The 19,286-nt window shown below is 44.2% G+C and overlaps 1 non-coding gene across 1 annotated transcript; it reads right to left on the reverse strand.

Moving 5' to 3' along the window:
* Nucleotides 1-361: 361 nt before the first annotated feature.
* Nucleotides 362-557, reverse strand: LOC132022949 (U2 spliceosomal RNA). The gene has a single exon (XR_009405830.1). It is a non-coding gene; the product is annotated as a U2 spliceosomal RNA (small nuclear RNA).
* Between the last annotated feature and the right edge of the window lie 18,729 nt (nt 558-19,286).

Genomic DNA, 19,286 nt, shown 5'->3' on the forward strand with positions numbered 1-19,286 from the left:
ATAATTAAAGATCCTAGACCAAAAAAATGTTAAACAACTGTTTGAAGACACTGGAGATCAGTTTTGGACAGACTGAAGGGGATTTGACCTTTAAAAGAAGGATAACACACTAGATTAGATTTGTATTTACCCATCTTCTCCTTAAGGATGGTGTTTTGTGGTGAATGGAAACAGAGCTCAAACAGAAAGCATCAGTCCTACTTAGCTAAGTGAAAAGTCAGAATTTAGGGCTACCAAAGCAGCTATATGTTCAAGAAGGGAAATCTTGGAAAGGAGGGAGTCACAGAGAAGGAATCCCAAAATCTGTGTAAAAATTTCCTTCAAACCCTTGGACAACTTAGTTATTTTACTCCAGAGAGTGTTGAGTTGTGTTCTAGATGGCAGTTAAATTGCTAATGGATCACTTAGAGACTTCATTCAGGCTCTGTTATATAGCTAGGTTGTTTTTCTCTTAATCTTAGAATTTATCTTTTATTCTTTGACAGAAGATGTAGCAGATATAAAACTGATAAGAACAGATACTACACGTGATCTTAGCCAAAAGGCCAAGAATCGATAGCTTTTAGTCTTGGGATGGAATTCTTACTACTAAGATATGGCTCTTCTGAACTGGACATTTCAGGGATAGAATCCAAGAAATCCAGCAGAAAGCAACAACTTAAAAGACTGAAAGTCCATACAAAGATTTCAATAGCTGCCTGATACTGAGGAGAAAGAGTCTGAAGTTTAATACCACCAATTTAGAGAACCCTAGTTTTCTAATAAAACCCCAGAAGAGCACCTGGGTGGCTCAGTGGGTTAAAGCCTCTGCCTTCAGCTCAGGTCATGATCTCAGGGTCCTGGGATTGAGCCCCGTATCGGGCTCTCTGCTTGGCAGGGAGCCTGCTTCTTCCTTCTCTCTCTGCCTGCCTCTCTGCCTACTTGTGATCTCTCTCTATCAAATAAATAAATAAAATATTAAAAAAAAAAGAAATATGGACCAAAATTGTTTCCAAATATTATTGAAAATATCAATTTATAGATGTAAGAGGTTCAGCAACACTTGAGTTGGACAAATACAAAGAAAACAACATTGTCATTTAAATTTAGAAAATCAAAGAAAGAGAAAATCTTAAAAGCCACAAAAAGGGGTAAACCATTACATACAAAGGAGCAGTGATAAGAATGACAACTAATCTCTCACCCGCGACAATAGAGACCAGAAGACAATAGGGTGGTAGCCATAAAATGTTGAAAGAAAAACCCTGTTAAAATAGAAATCTGTATCCAGTGAAAATATTCTTTAAAATTGAAAGTAAAATAAGGATATTTCGGGTAAATGAAAACTGCATTTATCATCAGTAAATTACATATGAGGAACATTAAAGGAAGCCCTTCAGGCTGAAGGGATGTGATACTATATGAAAATTTAAATCTACAGAAAGTTACAAAGAGCATAAAAATTGGTAAATAAGTGGGGAAATATTTTTAATCTACTTTTTGATCGTATTCATTCTCCACAGAAGGGGAAGCTGTTGATTCTCTTCAGGCTGCAAGCATTGACAGTCTTTTTTCTGTAGGGTGTTTGCATTCTGCTTCTTTTTTTTTTTTTTAAGATTTTATTTATTTATTTGACAGACAGAGATCACAAGTAGGCAGAGGGGCAGACAGAGAGAGAGGAGGAAGCAGGCTCCCTGCTGAGCAGAGAGTCCGATGCGGGGCTGGATCCCAGGACCCTGGGATCATGACCTGGGCCAAAGGCAGAGGCTTTAACCCACTGAGCCACCCAGACACCCCTGCTTCCTCTTTTTAAAATGCTCTCCTCCTCTCTTCCTGTGTTTAATTCTTACTCATTCTTCAGATGGCCACACAAATATAATTTCTTCAGACAATTTCTCATTGCCCACCTCCCCTTCTCCTCCCCCGCCACATCGTGTCCCATGTCTTTGTCCATGCCTGGGTGCCCTGCCCGGTCTCCCACCCTCTCTGGACAAGGCACTAGTTATGCCTCTAGTTATGCCTGGGTATGCCTCGTTATGCCTCAGAACCCTAAGGGTGAGTTCACACAACCACTGCCAAATTCATGGAATACACAACTACTTGTTTAATTTTCACCTGCCTGCCAGGATAGTCATCTTGTCTGAGCTATTCAGATCTTCTTGACGCTGATTGAATGCTAGTCTGAACATCTCGTCACCAACTGAGGGATTATTCCTGCCAAGGAAAATCTTCTTTTCCTCAATCCATCCAGTCTGCTGTCATGCCAACCTAGTTTTGCTCCAACCTTTTTCTAGTAAACGCCATTCTGTCTGCATATAACTGAGATTTGGAAATGCACATACGCAGAAGCAGGAGAAAGGCAAGAAGATGTAGGAGCCCACCTTAGTAGAGAACCACCCCCCAGGTACTCCTAGAGCACCCTCCTAGCACTCATGACTCCATACTGTAGTTGGCCGAAAACCCTGTCCTTTTTTGTTGTCCCAAGTGCGTAACAGAGTCTGGCTGTATACATGCATTCAATCCACGTTTGTCAAAAAAATAAATGAAAAATCGAAGAGTCAGGAAAGACCAAGGGAATGGATTTGCTAAAGCGAAGGAAGGAAAGTTTCAGGAAAGCATTAGGAATCCTATTCTTTGCTTCCCCCACACCTCTTGCAGCATTGGTGTGACAGCTGGTAGGTAACAGTCACCCAAGAGAGGCTGTATGCATGCCTGTTCATTCCTGATGCTAAAAAGTACACCCTTCAAGTTATGCTTCCTAAGAGGGTTTCTGTGAAGGTCATTTTTTTTTGTACTAAAAGGCACTACATATGAGGTTAAGTCGCATCACTGCCATACAGGCCTGAGAATAATCGAATAACATACTCTTAGGATAGTCCCTGCAATATCTGAGTGTACTTGACATTTACATCTTATTCAGTGATGCACAGTCCTGGCGTGGCTGCTTTTGAGGTGCCGGTAACTACCTCGAGGACATCAACAGACTCTCCAAATGAAATGAATTTACATTCACCTTAATACAGATTCCTGGGGCCCACCTCAGACATATTTAATAGGGATCGGTGGATTGGGCTTAGAAATCTGCATTTTTATTACTTTTTTAAAAAATATTTTACCCATTTATCTGAGAGGGTGAGCAAGAGAGAACATGAGCAAGGGAAGGGAGAGGGAGAAGGAGGAACAGACCCCCCTGCTGAGCAGGGAGCCTGACTAGGCCCAATCTCAGGACCCTGGGATCATGACCTGAGCTGAAGGCAGATGCTTAACTGACTGAGCCACCCAGGTTCCCCGAAATCTGCATTTTTAAATAAAGAACGCAGATAAATCTGATGCAGCGCTTTGGAATCATTGCTCTTTACCAGTCCTGTCATTTTCCAGAGCAAACATGAGCCAGAAGGGTAAAAATGACTTGCCTACAGTCATACCATGCCAGAATTAGGGCCAGAATCCAGGCCCGCTGACTCCAATTCCAGTGCTCTCTCCACGATAGTGTACTGCCTCAGAGTCCCCAGACCATTCATTGCTCCTGGCTTCAGGGAAACTGAGCAAGTCTGAATAAAGCAATCCTGCTCTTCCCGGTCTTGCTCCTAAATCCCTTGCAGCCTGCAGGGGCAGGGAGAGGGCCGGGCAGCAGGTGTGGTGTAATGCAATCAGCTACAAGGGGCTTCACCAGCCACCAGTCTTGGTGCAGAGCTGTAAACACCTGCAGGAGCCATGGCCCCACAGGTGTGCCAGGAGCCCCATCACCCACCAGCTCTTTTCCTACCCGGGCTCTGCGCAGCCTCTCCCCACTGTATTTGCCAACAACCCCTCCTCAACTCTGTAGCTTCCTAGAGATAAGAAAAAAGAGGAGACAGCTCTGTGTGTGTCTCCTTGGAATGAACAGTGCTGAAAAGGGAACCTAGAAGTTGTGAGTGGAAAGGCTGCCTGGGCAGTTTCCATAGCAACGCCTCCATCCCTGCCCTGACAGCTACGTGCTGTGTGGTACGTGCACTCTGCCAGGTCCCTGGAGGGCACAGCTGTCCCTGGCTTGCTCAGGGTTCAAAAGTAAGTTTTTAATTCTGGTATTCAGATAATAATATACAAGGCATTTATGGGACCTGGAACCAGTAGGAGCTGAAGGCACGTGTCAGCAGACCATCCAGGGAGGGTCCAGAACTTAGAGACCTTCACATTCCTCCTCCTGCCACAGGTCTCGGCATGCAGCAGGTGCTTAAACACTCTTGGCTGAGGGGCCCAACGAATGAGAGTTTCTTTGAGGCTTTGGGAAGCTCTTCTGCTCGTTGAGGTTAGAAAAAACCAGAGCGGGGCAAGCAGCAGAGCATAGAGGAAAGGAAGACCCTCCCCAGATATGGGGGGGGCACACATTGGTCTCCAAGTGGCTTCTAAGAGCCTCCCCTCTTCACACTGAGTGTCAGCTGCCCCCCCCACCCTAGGCTGACAGACACCAGTTTTAAGGAGATGGTTACTAAGTGTTACTCCCCCTAGGGACCTGCGCACCACTCCTTCTGTTGAACTTTATTTGCATACCACCTCCCCGACCCCCAACACACACACACACACACACACACACACACACACACACACACACACACACACTTTGGGAGAAAGGTGTATGGCAGAGAATCACGAAGAATGGAGTTTCGATCCCTTGTGATGAAAATGTTTTTAGAAAAGGGTAGGAAATAGGTAGGTTCCTCAACAGTAACAAATATACTACTCTGATAAAGGATGTTGATAATAGTGGAGATTATGGATACAGGATGCAGGGATGCATGGCAATCTCTGTACCTTCCTCTCAATTTTACTGTGAACCTAAAAACAGTTCAAAAAAATTAAATCTTTAAAAAATATATATATTTTTAAAAAGGGTAGGAAAGGGCACCTGGGTGGCTCAGTGGGTTAAAGCCTCTGATTGTGGCTCAGGTCATGATCCCAGGGTCCTGGGATCGAGCCCCACATGGGGCTCTCCGCTCAGCGGGAAGCCTGCTTCCCCCCTCTTTCTCTGCCTGCCTCTCTGCCTACTTGTGATCTCTGACTATCAAATAAACAAATAAAATTAAAAAAAAAAAAAAGGGTAGGAAAGACTTGGATTTGTGCAAATAAATGATTCGCCACGATAATCACAGCCTGGACTGGATTTAAAAACACGTATCTTAAATATCTTCCTTCGAGAGTAGTTTTCCTATTTGACAACAGCAAACAAGTTCGGTAAACCAGGTAGGTAAAGAAGCTGAAGACCTTTTGGGGATAAAAGACGCCTTTGGGCTTTAAGGAAGTGATAAAGACTTGGATTTTTTTTTTGTTTATTTTGGTTTCTGCAGAGTCAATGAATAATTTACGAAATACTCCGTGGGTGTGTCCCCTGATTAGCCACCCTCCACCCCCCACAGGCCTGGGCTGGGCTGGGACTCCTGCCCTGGAGGGGTGGGGAGTGGGAAGGAAGGGGGTCCCTTGGAATGGGTAGACACACAGGCAGCAGCTGCTCCCCCTCCCCCCACACGGCCTCAGACCTCACCCACTCTGACACCCCCAGTCTGCCGGCGCCCTCTCTCCTTCACTTGCTGCAGGCCCTATGCTCAGGGTCCAGGGTTGCTGAAAATTGCTGGGGAAGACTCGGCTGAGCAGACCACCACCACAGACGGCCTATGGAGCCCTCACAGCGGTCCACCCACTACCCTCAGGGCCTCCTCGAGGTTTGCAGCTTTACCCACAATAGCTACTTTAAATTTTAAGCACTGTCCTGTCCTCCTGTCCAGTCCTCCCGTGGCTGGGCCACCATCTGCTCCCTGAGGAGCAGCAGATAACTTATCTCCCATTTTCCAGAGAATATAGAGGCCCTGAGGCTGGAGCTCTGTCACCCCACCCCAGGCCCCAGGTTACGTCTCTCAGGGACCAGTCCTCCCCTTACCACATCAGTCCCCAAGGAAGGAGATGTGTTTGCTCCCGCCCAAAACTGGGGTCTCCGTCCTGATCCCGAGTTCACTTCTTTGATAACTGGCCCCAGAAGCCTTTCCTTTCTGCCACAGTCAGCCCGGTCACAGGAACACGACAAGCCTCTGCTGGCTGTGTGAAAACACAGGGCAGACAACAACAAATCCTTGACCCTCTGATCCTTCCTGTTGCCATTTTACATCGCTCTTTCCCTCCCCAGGAAAAAGAAACTTTATGTAAAGTCGAAGGAATTCTTCTGGAGAGGTTAAATATTCACAGGGCTTTTTTCTAAATCAATATTTAAAAAGCACACCGTGAAAAACGTCTTCTTTCTATGCCGGTCCTGTTCCTGGAAGAGGTCTGTTTCATACCCCTTCTCTGGTTTGACACTAGCTGTTTCCACACGGGGACAGTCGTTCCATATTAACATATATAGATTGGCCTTATTTTTTTCGAACACGCCACAGAGTACTTCAAAGTACACATAATGGGCACATTAAAATGTGACAAGTTGTCTATTGACAGATGTTTGGCTCTACCTTCTGCCATTTCAAATAATATTATGTTAATAATCTCGTACATACATCATTTTGCATGTGAATATTTCTCTTTTTTAAAGATTTAATTATTTATTTGAGAGAGAGAGAGACAGAGCACAAGGCGGGTGGAGAGGGTAGGGGAGAGGGAGAAGCAGACTCCCTCTGAGCAGGGACCCTGATCTAGGGCTCCCCAATCAAGAACCCTGGGATCCTTATCAGAGCTGAAGGCAATCGCTTAAACTGACTGAGCCACCCAGGTGCCCCTACATATGAATATTTCTATAGAATAAATTTCTAGGTTTGGAATTACTGGATCAAATTGCATGAATACTGGGAAATTCAACTGATAGGGCAAAACAGGCCCATCACAGTAAATATGCTACTTTATATTATGTCTTATTCCCACCAGGGATTCAGAGGGACTTTTTCCTAAGGGTCTGACCAACAACTGAGTTATCCAACCTGTTTTTTTGTTTTGTTTTGTTTTGTTTTGTCTTTTACAGTCTAAGTGATAATTATATTTTAGTATAGTTTTAATTTTATTTTCTTTTACAGTTAGTGAAAATGGTCTTTTTTCATGTGTTAAGAACCATTTATATTTTCTTTCTTGTAAACTATTCATATCTTTGACCCATTTTTATAGTGGGTTGCTCTTTTTGTTATTGATTTGCAGAAGCTCTTTATATGTAAATCATTTTTTATGGTAGGGTACCTTATTTTTTTCAATTTATGGTTTATATTTTAATTGTGCCTATGTTTTGTTGTGATGAAACTTATTGTGGTAAAACATATATAGCATAAAATTTGTTATTTTAACCATGTTGAAGTATACAGCTCAATGGCATCAAGCTCATTCACGTGCGACCATTTAGCTCCAGAACTTTGCATCTTCCCAAACTGAAATGCCCTACCCATTAAATAATATCTAACTCCCCACTATTGAATTTATCATTGTTTTCTTTCAGAACTTTGGAGTTTCTCTTTCCCCAGATTCTTTTATTTTTTTTTAAATCTCTACATTTTTCTTTTGGTCAGTGCTTCTCAGCCCTGGCTACATTCTAACCACCAGGGGAGCTTCTAAAAATTCAGGTCTAGGGTGCCTGGGTGGTTCAGTTGGTTAAGGGTCTGCCTTTAGCTCAGGTCATGATCCCAGGATCCTGGGATCCAACACCCCCCAGCACTCCCCTTGCTCAGCAGGGAGTCTGCTTCTGCCTCTCCGTGCGCCTGGCACTCCCCTGCTTGTGCATGCTCTCTCGTGCTCTCTCTCTCTGTTAAATAAAATCCTTAAAAAAATAAATAAAAATAAAATAAATTTTTAAAAATAAATAAATAAAAGTTTAAAAAAATTTTAAAAAAATGTCTAGGTCTTACCTCCAGCGATTCTGATTTAAATTTGGGGTGAAACCCAAACACTGGTAATTCTAAATTAATCCCCCAGGTGATTCTAAAGCTCACCCAGCACTGAGAAGCATTGTTTTTGCATATTTACAATTTTATCTTTTTTTTTTTTTAAGATTATTTATTTATTTGCCAGAGATTGAGAGAGACAGAGAGAGAGAGAGCACAAGCAGTGGGAGCAGCAGGGGCAGGGGGAGAAGCAGGTTCCCCACTGAGCAGGGAGCCTGATGCAGGACTCAATCCTAGGATCCAAGCATCATGACCTGAGCCAAAGGCAGACACTCAACCAACTGTGCCACCCAGGCATCCCAATTTTATCTTTTATATTTAAGCCTTTGACTCATCTGGAATTTTTTTTTTAATTTTGTTTATTTGACACAGAGAGAGAGAGAGAGAGAGCAAGAGAGACAATACAAGCAAGGGGAATGGGAGACAGAGAAGCAGGCTTCCCACTGAGCTGATAGCATGATGCGGGCCTCAATCCCCAGACCCTGGAATCATGATCTTAACCCACTGAGCTCCCTGAGGGCCCCTCATCTGGAATTTATACTAAGGTAAAGTGTGAAGTGAAAGTCAACCTCATTTTTTTTCTAGATTGGCTGTTCGATTATTCCAATACCACTTAGTGAGTCTAATCTACCAAAACAGACTTCAGAAGAGAGAGAAATTCCTGCCCCCACCACTTAGTATTTGCGTGATTTGAGGCAACTTATTCAAACTCTCTATACCTCAGTTTCTTCATATGTAAAATAGAGGTAATAATAACACCTCATAGAATTGTTTTGAGGATTAAAAAGCCTTATAAATTTAAAGTTCTAAGAACGGTACCTGGACCTTAGTAAAATAGTATGTTAAAATTTTCTGCTATTGTATATTTCCATTCAGCAAATAAACACATGCAAAGCCAACACAGATATGATAGAATATATTTATATATAAATATACACATGATATAAAATTAAGTCATCTTACCCCTCATCTCAGTGGGTTAAGATCATGATTCATAGGCACTGAACGAGCACTGCAAAGAATCACATTGATGTGTTAGCAGTGGTTATGTTTAGGGAGATCAGAAGATCATGAATCGTCATTCATTCTTCCTTAGCCTTTCTTCTATTTTTTCAGTCACCCACAGGGAGCAGGTATTGCTTATATTCGGGGATGGAATGGTGGCAGGGGAGGTTTCAAAAATTGCCAAGCACGGTCTGCCGCTCTGGATCCATCCCCCAGCACGTATGTTGCCTTGCCCAGCGCCAGGCAAAGAGCCTGTTCTCTCTGTTGCATCCGTGTCATGGACAGCGTTCTCGGGGGTGATGACCCAGATTAGAACTCTGCCTCCAGGCTGGAATGAAGAGCATTTTCTGGGTTATTCTAACACAGCCGATAGCCCTGGCCTCCGGTCTGTGTTGTGCTAGCACTTTATCAACCAGGTCAGAAAGACCTTCTCAAAAACCTTGCAAAAGCCTTCATTTTTTCTGTCAACAGATATGGATTAAGTGCCTATTATGATTAGGCTTTTGTCTATTTCCTTAATAGATATTCTATTATAGATATAATATTAAGGAACAGAAAAAGTCAAGCTGACATACTTCGTTTTTGAACTCTCAGGCTGCATGCCGGTGATTGTTGCTTTTTTTAAAGTCTTCCAAACTTTACTACTACCACTATTTATTTTGAACAATCGAGTCCAGAGCCCTGTGTAGGACTGAAGCCAGATTTGGCCAGCAGTATTTGAGCAAGCAGCATTTTCCCCCCTTGAACATCCAAATGACTTTTACTTAACTATCTTCCCCCACGACATCTGTCATTGCCCTAAAATGACCTGAAGAACATCACTGGGGCCATTCTTTTATCCTGCAAACCTCCCAGGAACTGAGATATGATTCCTTTTCACCCAGAGTCAAAAACACAGTTAGAACAGCAAAATCCTAGAAACTCATCCCTTATCTTGGCACTAGTATGGGAGAAAGTCAAGGCGACTCCAGATACTTTCAAAGAGCTAGAGAAAATTTCTCCCACCTCATTCAAATTCTTTACAAGTATAAACCTCCAAATATCATCAAAAATACTTACTCTTTAAAAAAAAATCTGGGGGCGGCTGGGTGGCTCAGTTGGTTAAGGATCTGCCTTTGGCTCGGGTCAAAATCTCAGGGTCCTGGGATCAAGCCCCACATCAGGCTCTCTGCTCAGCGGAGAGTCTGCCTCTCCTTCTCCCTCTGTGTGCTCTCTCTCTCTCTCTCTCTCTCTCTCAAATCTTTTTAAAAATCCTGAAAATAAAATCAGATCCATTCTTTCCTAATGCACAAAGGACTTCTCTAAGCTGATAGATGACAGACCAATACTTCAGAGAGCTGAAGTCTGCACAAACTAGATATGGTAAGTGGCAACTACAGGAAAGGCTTTTTCTAAATTTTAGGAGTTTAGAAGGAAAATAGGTATATGACCCAAAGTTCTTTTTATAAGTGGTCCAGAGACATCTAAAATAATGCTTTCTTTAATGTGGGTTCTCATTGCCAGCCCCCTTTCCAGGCTTTCTGCCAGGAGAGCCTGGCTCTCCACTTTTCGGCTAAGAAACAGAAGGAAAAGGGCAAGGGGCACTCTTGTGGGAGGGCTTGATGCTTCTATCACTTGATACAGAAAATGCAAAGGGGAAAAGCGTGACAACACCATCTAACATTTGTGGATGGTTCCACTGTGCTCTTTTTTTATACACATGGCTTCATTTAATCTTCCTTCAAGCGAAGGAGATGAGTATCAGCACAGTCATCACCATCATCACCATCTCCACCACCATCATCATCATCTGCTTTGAACAGATGAGGACACTGATGCACACAGACAGTCATTTAAAAAGCCAAGATTTGGACCCAAAAGTTTTGGCTCCTACATTAGCGTGCTTCACCCCACCCACTCTACAGACCTTCCTGAGGAACATCCGACTACTTGGCCATCCCTCACTAGAGCAGATGTTGAATTGTCTTTCCCCCATGACCACTCAGAAATGCCTTATGGACAGTCCTTTGCACAGGACCACTGAGAGATGGGACCCCTCCCCACCACCACCACCAGCACCCAGAACCGACTCTTTGGCAAGAGGCCCCAACCCCATGAGCATAGGACAATTCAGAGGAAAGCCTCCCAGGCTAAGGGCCCTGTTTTGGCAACCTGGGGACAAAGCCACATGATCAACGCCACAAGCATTTTACATGCTGTTATCCCTAATTCCCAACATCCTCCAAGGTAGATTTTTATCATTTTCCTTAATTTGTAGGTGAAGAAAGTATCGCTCAGAAAGTGTTAAGTGTGTGGAAAACCTCATCATGCCCAGGGGGTCCCCCTCCTAGGCTTTCAGCACTGCCAGCCACCCAGGGAGCTGTGTGCTATACACCACATTGACCCTCTGGGGCCACCTCCCGCAACCCCATCTGTCCCACCGTGTGATGCGACAGTTATACCGGAGCCATCCATCTCCACCTGGCCACCCTGCATTACCTCAGCCTCTCAGTGTGGTGCAAATGAGTGTTTTTTGAGGTGTGAGTCCTGGTTTTGCCATTCACAGGCTGCAGGACCCCGGTGTGTCCCATAACCTCTCTGAGCTCAGTTTCCTCATCTCTAGAATGGGGATTAGAAATAGCACTAATTTCTAGAGCTGTTGTGAGAACTAAACAAAGGAATGCACCTGAAGTGAGCACTAAGAAATGGGAAACCCATTTCATGCTCCCCATTTCCACAGACCCCTTTTGCCGCCTCTGGCCGTGTTCCCATCAACCCTGCAGGGTAGGACTTCAGAGGTCCCTCTCCCTCCAACAAGCTTGGGGCAGTTTAAGTGGCTTTAGCCCTATATTTTGGGGGCTCAATGTGCTTTCTAGGATAGACTAGGACCCAACACTCATCCATGATTCAAATCTGGGCTTCTAGGAGTCCCCTGGGGATCTGCTGGGGAACAGGTAGGGGAAATGTGTGTGGTGAGCAGGGAGGCAACGAGGAACAATTTCTTTTGAAGAGAGCTTCATGACTTTTTTGCTTGTTCTATTTTTAACTTGAAAACCACTGACTTGCAACATCCTTTCTGTGAAAGAGAATGTACTTCAAGTTCCAGACCACACACTTAGGACACAACCTGTTCCTTCCGCAGGTAACAATACAATAATCAATGAGCCAGTGTCTAAATGCCATGAGGGGCACTGACACAGAACCTGGCCTCTCAATCCAGACATCAAAAGCATTCCAAGTTCAAGAGTGGCTAATATTATGGCTTCTTTTCCCTTCTCTTAACTAAATGCATCTATTCATTGGACAACGATTCAACCAGCCCCTGCATGAGCCAGCAACAGAGGCCAGCACTGGGGATACGGAGATAAACAAGTCCTGGGTCCAGTCTTCCAGGAGCAATTAGCCTCATGAGAGAGATGGACAGGGAAGCTAGGAGTTCTCTCAAATGGGGCAGGAACTCAAAGACACAGAGGGGGCCTCCAAGGAGAATGGCCAAACTTCATGTGGAAAGAAATGCTGAGCTGAGACTCACAAAAGATGAGTAGGGGGTCCTGGGAGCAGGTGATTCTAAAGCATGGAGCACAGTATAACAAGATAGGAAGGTCCAGATGCCACACAGGTCCACGGACACCTGCCACTCCAACGTCCTCTTCAGACTGAAAGTGCCAGGCCCACAAGCCCCTAAACTGGCCAACTGTGACAGCTGGTCTTCAATAAGATGGGACTGGTATGCACCCAACGCAAAGGCTCGGGCTGGTCCAAGTGCCCTGTGAGGTATTCACTATAGGTGAATTAATTAAACTAGCCAATCACCCTGGCTCCCTTTGCAATTTCAAAAGGAAGAATTGCAAGTGTCTGGCCGGTAAGTGAACAGAGTCAAGTTCAGAAAAGCAAGATGCCACATGAGACTGGGCACTTCCCGCTAACGCAGTTCTATTTCAGGTCTCTTCCACATAACAAATCACCCATCCCCCAACTTAGTGACTTATTGTAATCATCATCGTTTTATCTCACAATTTTCATGAGTCAGGAATCTGGGAAGGGCTCTGCTGAGTAGTTCTGGCTCAAACCGTCTCCAGCAGTCGTAGTCAGGCCAAGAAGAGGTAGAACAGCAGGGAGCTGCTAGCTCTCTTTATACCCCTCCTTAGAACATTTGTCATGGTGTCTCTCCGGTGAGCTAGTCTGGGCTTCCCCACAGCATGGCAGCTCCAGGGAAGCCAGCTGTCTACATGGCCAGTGAAGGAGTCAAGAGGGAGGTTTCCGAAAGCTGAATCACCTTTTAGGACCTCGCCTCAGAAGTCCCCTAGGGTTACTCCCATATTCTCTCTTGATTGAATGTGTCACAAAAGCCCACCCTATTTTCAAACCCCCGACCTAATGGAAGGAATATAGAACAAGGTTGTCAACATATGTTGGAATTACCACATAGTCTCAGCTCAATGAAACTCCATTTTCCTCAAGGATTTAGATTCAGGCTAACATAGGCTCTCTGTTCCTTGTACATGAGACAGTTACAGTTAGCTCAGCAGGACTGAAGCATAAAGTATGAGGGGAGCACAGGGAAGAATAAGTCTAGAGAAACAGGCAAGGGTCTTTCACGTCAGACTAGGGACAGGACTTTTTCCTACAAGTGCCTACTCTTCCTTGCAGGATGAGCGAGGACAGGTATGAGTGACTTTTATAAGCAGGTGGCCTCTAGGGAGGAGATTGAAAACTGGTGGTCCATGGCAGAAGACACCCCATACAATATTCCTTAGATTAGGATATTTCTTACAAAAAGTCAGCATTTCTGGCTTCTCTTGAAAAATTAGAAAATCTATCCACAGTGAGCTCTCCTTGCAGAGGAGGAAAGACGCAGAGCAGGAAAGAAAAGAACATCTGTCCTCCAAATGGGGTATGTGCTCTCTGGTTAGCTGTAACTCTCCCCATTTCCTATTGCGTCACAGTTGTCTTGTTTCATTCTTTATGTTATATCTTCCTTGGGTCTGTGACCTCTGATCTCAGGCTTCCCACAGGCAATAGCTTTTATGGCTCCAGACTAATAAACCCTCCTCTTATTTAACACTTGGCCATGGAATGCAGACATAATCTCTCTTCGTTTAAAGTATATTATACTTATCACTTTGTACACACTATATACATACATGTGCTTTCAACTATTTTTAAAGAGAAACTTTGTGCTTGGGGCCATCTCCCTTGCTCAATTGGACTTGGTCAATTTATTTAGAACAAACAGGAACCATTATATCCCCCGTAAAATGTAAATCAGGTCCAAGGTGACATCCTTGCCGAAGTTACCTCAGCTGCCATGGTGAGTCAGCATTCGGGCCTGGGGGCAGGCCTATTAGCCCACAGGTGAGTACAGCCAATCAGAGCATGGAAATGCCCCCTCAGTGTTGTGTGACCTCACCTCATGCATCACAGGAAGTGGCTTGTCATACCCCTTCTCCGCTCTGGAAATCCTACCCTTTTCCTCAAATCCAGTCCCAACTCCTTCTGAAAGCCTTCCCAGATTCTGCTAGTTAGGAATGTGGCTGACTTTGTGTCTGTGTTTCCAAGTTCCTTCATCTCAGCTCCTCCATCCCAAAGTCTCAGCTTCTGTCAGACTCCCTTTTGGCACAGAGCCTGCCTGGGTGACGGCTGCAGGTCTAGCTTGTCCGGCAGCCTGCAGCTTGACTATAGCCTCTCTGGCTGAATCCATTCTCCCGAAGCCTGTGCCTCCCCACAGGCTAGTTCTAGAGCTAGTACTGCACACTCTTCCCACCTGTTCCTCCAGAAATGCCTATTCCTGTGAGAGGGTGAGAAGCGGAAAAGACCAGGAGAACAGAATCTCAGGAGGCAAAGAAATGGCCAGAGGAAACCCCAGCCATGGGTGGGTGGATGTCGTCATTCAAAATTGAAAATGAACCATGGGAGACACATGGGCCCCTGAGTGACCTCTATTAAGCCATACCTGTGTTTCCATTCAGGTTGTGTCTTTAGATTCGAGAAGAAGAGCTTGAGAAGGTGGACTATCTGAGGAACCAAGTAGGGGAAGCACCATAGTTAGGAATAAAGAGAAGAGCAAGAGGAGAGTGGGGATCTCAGAACTGCTCATGAGAGGGGATCGTGAGGGTGAGAGGGACTGGATGATTTTTGCCGATTAGCAAGTGTCAACAGGCAGGATTGAACAAAGTGGCCAGACCCAAACTTTTAAAAATCAAAAACTATTGTAATTTAGAGTGTAAGGATGGGGCAACAACAGGAGCTCACATGACAGAAAACCTCACGCTTGGATTAGAATAGTCAGATAAAGGGCCGCCGGGGTGGCTCAGTCAGTTGGGTATCTCTTTTCATCTCAGGTCATGACCCAAGGTTCTGGGATTGAGTCCCCTGTCGGGCTCACCACTCAGCAGGGAGTCTACTTCTTTCTCTCCCTCTGCCCCTCCCCCTGCTAGGTCTCTCTCCCTCTCACTCTCAAATAAATAAATAAAATCTTTAAAATAAAATATATAACGTAAATGCAAGAAACGACAAAGATTTTACTCATGTGTCTAATGCATAATAAACACTGAATACTATCACGGGCATGACTGAGATTACTAGATTAGGATTAGATAACATCCTACATGACGTTTAAATGCTGCCCATCCATTGTCACACATTTGTGCATTCGATGACCCTATCACCTACTAAAGGCCTGCTCTGAGCCAGATGCTGGGGATCTAGGGATGAGCAAGAAAAGCAGAGGCCTTGACCTCATGATCAGTATACTTTAGGATTAGTTATCTTCAACTGGAGGTCGTAACATTTCTATCCTCAAGGGACATGTGGACATAGGCGCACACTACTGGCTGCACATTGACCAAAGTCCTCATTGGCATTTACTTGGAGGGGACCAGAGGTGCCAACCTGCTACACTGTACATCCTGTGACTGAAGGCCCACAGCAACCCCCTCGGGAAATACTGGTTGTACAAGATATGACGCATCATTTTTGGAGGCAGATTTTTTTCAAAATAATAAGACCAAGCACATAATGTTTATTTTAAAGTATACATTTTTCAAATTCCTTCACAGTGTTCCTATTTTAATCTCGCTGAATGTTTGTCTTTGAAATGACCCACTTTGGAAAATACCAGAATACAGGTTAAGAGCAGACACTTCAAGGTTTGAATCCCAACTCTAACGAGTTTAGACTATGCTGAAGCTACTTAACATCTCTGAGCTTCCTGACATGAAGTAAATAATAGCTAACTCATTGAGGTTGGGTTTTTGAGAGGATGATAGACAGTGATGTCTATAAATTGCGTGGAAATCTGGATGTTCAAAAGAGGTGGCCAGTATAGACAATGTAGCCCAAGGAGTTTGGAGGTGGAAAGGATGATGTGATGGATGGAGTGGGAATTGGGGACAGGGGATGGTTGCTTGAAGAATAAGGACACCTGAAGTATGAAAGGGCACAGAGGAATGATGATGAGAAGGGGAAAGGAAGGCCCAGCAGGTGAGACTGGAGGACAAGGGAGAAATGATCCAGGCCAGAAGACACACCTGGAAGATGTTCTTCCCAGTCCATTGCACATCCAAGGAGTGATTCATCTTGCATACAGAATCCCCGGAGCAAATAGGTCTCTCCTGATACTCACTCTACTTCTATCCTTCCACTCCTTTGTGTATCCAGTGCCACTCCCAGAGGAGACATACAAACCATTCTCTTGGTCTCCTGTGGTCCTGCCTCAGATGATTCACTCACAGAACAGCCCATGGCAGATATGGCAGTGTCTAGGCAAGATCTAACTAAGCCCTTTGGCCTAGTCTCTCTCGGCAAGTCATCTCGGGGGCCCCATCAGTGTTTTGTGAGGTCAGGAGCAGGGACAATAGCAGGAAGTCTAAGCAAACAGCAGAATGAATTTGCTTCTACTCTCTACGGTTTTGCTTATTTATTTGTTTTCTTGGCATGTTAACTATCTTGATGAGATTTCTGCAAAGTTCCTCTTGATCACTTCTATCAGGAAGAAAAGCTTGTCTCTTGGCCAAAGAGTTCCCCCAATGACCACGAACAGTGTTCTCATGTTCTGGAGGTAACTCACGTGCCTGTTGTGAAATATAGAGCAATGCTTCAGGTGTATGGTAGAGAGAGAAGGTAGAACCATGGGAAAGACATCTGTTTCTTGGCATTTATCCCCAATAGGCCACTGTAGACTTTATAAATATTTGCTGGCTCCTCTTGCTTGTCGTAGGCAGCCCCAGTTCTAAAGTTCAAGTGTTGGTTTCACGCACACTTCATTTTTTTTTAAGATTTTGTTTATTTATTTGGCAGAGAGAGAGCACAAGTAGGCAGACAGGCAGTCAGAGAGAGAGAGGAAAAAGCAGGCTCCCCACCAAGCAAAGAGCCCGACGCAGGACTCCATCCCAGTATCCCGAGATCATAACCTGAGCCGAAGGCAGAGGCTTAACCCACTGAGCCACCCAGGGGCCCTCACGCACACTTTAATAAAAGAAAACATCCCAGCTGCTGTCACCTCCACCTTTGTGTCCTCCCCTAAATAAAAATATTCACGAACTGGGTAAGACTTGTAATTCTTCGTCTCACCCTTGCTTTCCTTTCATTCTCTCTCTTCTATCCAGGTATTTTTCTGGAGCCAGCTGCTCTCCAAGAAGATGAGTTACAGCTGCTAGTCATGGCCAGTGGGGAATACCTCTGTCTTGTGCTTTTGGATGTCACCAGGCAGGTTTTCCTGGTTTGGTTTTGGCATCTATCCTTAGCCAGATCCTGAGCTTTCCAATTGGTCTCCTTGATCAGGGTATATGGGGTAATTAATGTGTGGTGCTGTTTGGTTTGTTTAGGAATGAAAAAAGTTAAGACATGCAACTATACCTTCTTTTCCTTATTCACACTCTAGAGTTGATGGTGAGGCAACATTACTTAGAGAAGAACTTGACCTTTCATACTGATGAGATCTACCCCCAAACCTGTCTTTTTATGCAAAATCTCATCTTCTGCTTGTACTATGGATTCAATCATCCAAGAGGCAGTAAACACTCTCTGTAGGTAAATGAGTTGTAATAGATTAGAAATGTCTGACTTACAAGCAGAATGAGAACTGGCAACAGGTATGCTGTGTGTTCATCATCCTTGGTCTGTAACCAACAAGATTATGGTATTGCTTTTCCTATTATTTTTAAGGTCACAGTTCAGTCCATTGTTTCTGTTCCTGGAACCTATAATTACCTTTGAAAGAAATCTATTTTTACCTGGGTAATTGTATCCCATATCTCCATGCCACTCAACTTCTTACATTCAGTCAAGACATATTTATTGGGACCCACCTATGTGCCAAATACTATCCTGGGACCCTGACAATCCAGCAGTGAACAAGAACAACAAGATCCCGGTCCTTATAGACATTACTTCCTAAAGCAGGGAGGCAAATAATATGCAAACGGTGATACACATAAGAACATTTCAAGTAGCAAGTGCTTTGAGAAAGGCACCAATGTGATAAAGAGTGACTAGAAGAGGATTTTGCTATTGTTTGTTTTTAAGATGAGAGATACCCTATGATATGCTCATATGACATTGGGAGAATTGCTGGATGGAAAGAGAAAGAGAAACTGATTATTCAGGAGAGAGAAAGAATAATTACAGGAACTCCTTGGATGTCCCTTTCTTTTCTGTACACTCTGCCTTCCCCAGAGCAGATAAGATTTTCTCTCTCCAATTGGTCCTCACCTTCTCTGTGCTTCCAGAACTTTTTTCCATCATATACACCATGTCCACCAGCTTCCCAAAGAAAGTCATGCATGACAGCTTTATTTGCCCATGTATCAAGTATTTTCATATAGGTTATGATATTTTTCTACAATCTAGACTCACTTGCGTGTTCTCAAATGTCAAGTGTGGATTGACTTCCTTCTATTTCCTCAAGAGGATCCATTTTCTTAATCCTTTCTCTCAAATAGTTCTCTGCATCTGTTTTTTGCAATATCGAAGACAACTGTCAGCAAACTATTATGGTCATATAGTGTAACTCTTCCCCTGCAGAAAGTGAGAGAGAGATTCCTGTAACCAAATCGCCAAATTTATGGTCAGCTGCTCAACTCTTTCATAAATTCTTGACAAAATAAGCAAAACATGTGATTCACAAGGAAAGTTTGGCTCTAAATCCCCACTTGGATTTCCTAAATTTTGTGAGCTCAGCCAGGCCGTGCATGAATCTTTCAGACACCTTACCCCAAAGCCCAGGCTAACTCCAGACCCAACCTTACTCCTGATCTGAACTTAATCTTGACCCAGGAAGGAGTGTTTTTCTCTAAAATTCTAGAGCAAAGCCAACCAAGGCTCACCCCAGGGCAGAGTTTTTCATTAATATGGCTGCTGTAGAGGAAAAGGGCCAAGAGCCAGGAGGTCTCAAAAGAAAGAACCTAAAGAAATATCAACAGGAAAAAGGAACTAATGCAGAAA

This window comes from Mustela nigripes, chromosome 7 (genome assembly GCF_022355385.1).
Source record: "Mustela nigripes isolate SB6536 chromosome 7, MUSNIG.SB6536, whole genome shotgun sequence".
Taxonomy (NCBI): Eukaryota; Metazoa; Chordata; class Mammalia; order Carnivora; family Mustelidae; genus Mustela; species Mustela nigripes.